We start from the raw sequence: 4,815 nt of genomic DNA, 5'->3' as shown, positions 1-4,815 counted from the left end.
TGCTGAGTGAAAAAGTATTGTCAGAACCAAGACCGATGACTCAGGAAGTGGTTTTAGTTGGGTGTGGAGGAAAACTCACTAAACCGAAGTGCATGTACGAAGTTGAACTGAAGGTGTATGGGGAGAGCTGCATCGTTCCAGTTCTTGTGGTGCCAGGCCAGCGAGATGATCTCATCATTGGCACAAATGTGATCAAGTTTCTCATGCGCAAGTTGAAGAACAGTGATGATTACTGGCGGCTTATCTCCGTTTGCAGTCTTTCCTCATCCCCAGAGTGTGAACAGTTTTTGGACCTCATGGCGAACACATCCCGTTGGAGGGGTGTTGGCTCTGCAAAAGTTTGTTGTTGTTTTGTGTCAGTTTTATGTCGCCCCTTCCATTCACATTTTTCATAATTGTTCCACAATGTTTATCATCATGAAATTAATATCTATATATTTTATACTATACTTGCACTGCTTACCGTTTTCATACTTTATATATCTTAGCATATTCATACACACTGTTCATACTGCTCAGTGCTCATAGGCTGCTGTGTATATCTAGTGTATTCATACCCCTCACTGTTTATTCATCATTCAATTAATTCTATATTTTATTCTATAGATTGTGTACATTACTTTTCACTTTACTGCTTGTTGCACTCCTGATTTGAAGCTAAACTGCATTTCGTTGTCTCAGTACCTGTAATATGTGCAATAACAATAAAGTTGAATCTAATCTTGAGCAGGAACAAATGTATTTACTTAGTACATATCTGACATTAACGATTAAACACGTGTGTATTCTTTATAAATGCAAACCGAGTCAAGCCGACTCCTGAGATGGCGGTATGCACCTTAAAGTTGTTTGCAATCCGCCAAAAAACTGAGAGAAGAAGAAGGCGAAGAAGAAGAAGAAGGCGAAGAAGAAGAAGAAGCCGAGTCGGAGCTGTCCGACTTCAGGCGAGCTTTTTGAGACCTCCCCCGGCTGCGATCGGCTATTCTCGTCTACTTTCGAGGCGAGCCGCAACGCGTCTCAAACAAGCCTATTCATAGATCAAAGCAGACTGGTTTACAGACTCTCCTGTTTTACTAATCCGGTGCTTAAACAAATAGCTCTACACCCCTGGCCGAATTGTCCATAAAACTAAGTCTGAGTTTGAAATATAGGCTTATCTCAAATAATGTATGCACTGTCATTTCCCCACGTAAAATTACAGTCTGCAATGAAATGGTTGTCTCCTGTGTGCTCCACTTCCTCCTTGGCGCACCGGTAACTTTCTCCAAAAATAAAAAACAATAAAGTCGGGATAACGGGTTAGTTTCTCGTGCTCATGTATGGAATGCCATTCAAGCCAAAATTAAATAATTAAATAAATACATATATATATAAATATGCCTATGAAATAAATTCTGAAATAAATAAATTAGGCAATAAATATGTATACATGTACATTTAAATACACATTTATTTATTTCATGGGACTTTTATTTCATTATGACACATTTATTTATTTCAAGAGACTTTTATTTCATAATGACACATTTATTTATTTCAAGAGACTTTTATTTCATAATGACACATTTATTTATTTCAAGAGACTTGTATTTCATAATGACACGTTTATTTATTTCAGGGGACTTGTATTTCATAATGACACGTTTATTTATTTCAGGGGACTTGTATTTCATAATGACACGTTTATTTATTTCAGGGGACTTGTATTTCATAATGACACGTTTATTTATTTCAGGGGACTTGTATTTCATAATGACTAATTTCCATTCCTTATATGCAAATGAAAGGGGTGTGGTTAGCTCACAGACCCAGAGACCCAGACCAAAGCAACAGCACCACACTGACTACTCGAGAAGAGGAAGAAAAAGGAGGAGAAGGACTACTGAATAAAAATAAGGCAAACTACTAAATGAAAATAAGGCGGAAGCAGAAGTGGCATGATTTTGTTCTCAGGAGGGGACTTTGAGAGAGTACTACCCAAAAAGTACACAGTAAAAACGTCCTTTTATTGTCGGAGTCAAACTAGGACTGAGTCAAACAGTGTCAGTTTTATTAAGAACTTATCGTACCAATGACTTTGTATTGCAAATAAAGCACAAAAAAACATGCTTTATTTTACTCTTGTACAGCGATTACCATAAAGGCACTATTAATTGCGCACTCAAAAATGAATAGCTGCTGATTTGACCAAGTGAACGCGAGAGATGGCTGAGTTTACCGCAGTTATGTAACAGCAACCGAAGTTAAACTGACTATCTTGACTACTTGTTGCTATCCTATTGTGGCATAAGCCATTTTCTAAAGGCACATTTTACCTTTTCATTATGATTCTACTTGTGATAGTCCGACAGCACAACCTGTGCAGCCCATGTATTGATTCCATCTGATAGCTGCTATAATACAAAACAAAACTTCTGCCTGCTCTCCACAATGATCAATGACAGTGAACGGATGGTCAAAGTAAGGTACAAATAAACAGAATCACACAAAACCTGGTTAGTGTTGCCCGACTTGATAAAGTGTGTTATTTTTTTACAAGTGTGTGGTTGCGTTCCTGCTGAAAAAAACAGCATGGACCAGCATATGTTGTGTTTTAGTCACCAGCATGATCCATCAGCATGGACCAGCATGCTGGATCATTCTGGTCCATGCTGGTGGATCATGCTGGTGGATCATGCTGATGGATCATCCTGGTCCATGCAGGTGGATCATGCTGGAGGATCATGCTGGTGGATCATCCTGGTCCATGCAGGTGGATCATGTTGGAGGATCATGCTGGTGGATCATCCTGGTCCATGCTGGGGGATCATGCTGGTCCATGCTGGTGGATCATGCTGGTGACCAAAACATAACATATGCTGGTTTTGCTGGCATACCAGCCGGCCAGCATTTATCTATCACCAGCTTATAGTATTATACAATGTATTCTGGTAACTATCAAAATAAAGACATTGTATAGTGTTCATAACAGTATTTGTATTTAATAAATGATACTTAATACAATAATATTACCAAAAAAAACGACATCTAAATAAATATATCATCTAAAATAGATGCATTTGACTTAAAAAATAAGAAATATAATTCAAAATTTAAACAGCAACAAAGAAATTATAAAAACGTTTTTTATTTTTCTTGTTAATATCCATTATCTTCTCTGTTATGTGTCTTTGCCAATCTGGCCAGCATTTCTTGGTCCTCCATGTCTTTCTCGTACAGCCACTGCTTGAAGCAAACTAAAAATAAGAAACAACAATGTTTTAACAAATCGTATTAAATTATGTGATGATAAAACTGCTAACAGAATAGTTGAAACTTTAACAAAATAAATAACTCAGTTACCTCTAATCATTAACCCATGTTTGTATCATTGAGTTAACTCTGTGTGTTGCTGCTAGCATACATAATATATACCTGACGTGGAAACGTTACACGTGGATGGGGCTAGAGCTACTAGAAAGACAGTCAAACCCGGTGCATTTCTCCGTCTGGATGTGGTGCACTTTTGCTAAATGTTTAGACAAATAGCTTGTGTTACCGCCCTTACATGCTAAATTCTTATTGCACTTTTGGCAACGAGCATTTTCCACCTCAAGACCAAGCCCCCAGGAAGTGCGCCGGACTCTGAGGAAAATATTAGTTGTGTCCAAACGGTGGTACTACAATTTCCCTATCAGTCTGTGACGTCGACTGGCCCAGAAATACTTTTTCCCATTGACTGACATTGGGAAAGAGACATCTGTAAATCGGTGGATAATTTTTTTGAAACTAAATAAACTGCCCAGTATGAACTATTGTATAGCCCTTATTAGAAACATTCGGTCCTTAAAGTTGTAAAATGCACTAAAAGTCGAATCTAGATTTATTTTCTCTCTCCATTCTTTCTAGTGAGTCGAGAGTGGGTGCTCGGGGGACGGGGCTTAAGGGGCGCATGCCCTGTGAGCGCACATACGGGTTCTTCTGCTGTTACGCCCATGTTACGCCCAGGTCTAGGGGAACCTAGGCGCAGCACAAAATGCACTCTCCCCCACTCTTCCTACTCCCAAGAACACGGACACTGAGTCAGAGAAAGCGTTTGGTAAATGTATTTACCAAAAATGATACAAACATATTAGTAACAAAACCAACAAAAAAGAAACAAACCTTAGAACTCAAAATCTTACCTAACCGAGAAAATAAATATAAAGGCTTCTTACCTACACTAACTTAAACAGGAGAAAACGATCAATCCAAAAAGGGAAGAGAAAACAAAAAGGTTTTGTACTCCTGAGAACATACATCTGTCTTTCAAAGACAGGTAAGGTATAAATGGCCCGCAGCCAGAGGAGAAGGACAACGATATCAAGGTGTGAACACACAAAGGACATAATCTCAGAATAAGCGCCGCGTTGGGAGTAGGAGAAATTGAGTCAGTGAGAGCGGCTGAGGAACTGCACGGCTGCCGCTTAATATGCGCCTGTCTCCTCAGGTGGACCAATCAGCATGCAAGAGGTAACTAATCAACTAATGGGCACCACCTGCTTGCTCACACACACACACACACACACACACACACACACACACACACACACACACACACACACACACACACACACACACACACACACACACACACACACACACACACACACACACACACACACACACACACACACACACACACACACACACACACACACACACAGACAAAGGAGGAGGGAAAAATGTACACACAAATGACCTAACGACCCAGGGTCGTAACACTGCTCTGACAGCCAGGCATGACGGGTAATCTGACGTTTCGCTCTCTCAAAAGTTGGGTCATTTTGACTTCAT

This window comes from Notothenia rossii (assembly GCF_949606895.1).
Source record: "Notothenia rossii genome assembly, chromosome: 6".
Taxonomy (NCBI): Eukaryota; Metazoa; Chordata; class Actinopteri; order Perciformes; family Nototheniidae; genus Notothenia; species Notothenia rossii.
This window is presented reverse-complemented; position numbering follows the sequence as displayed.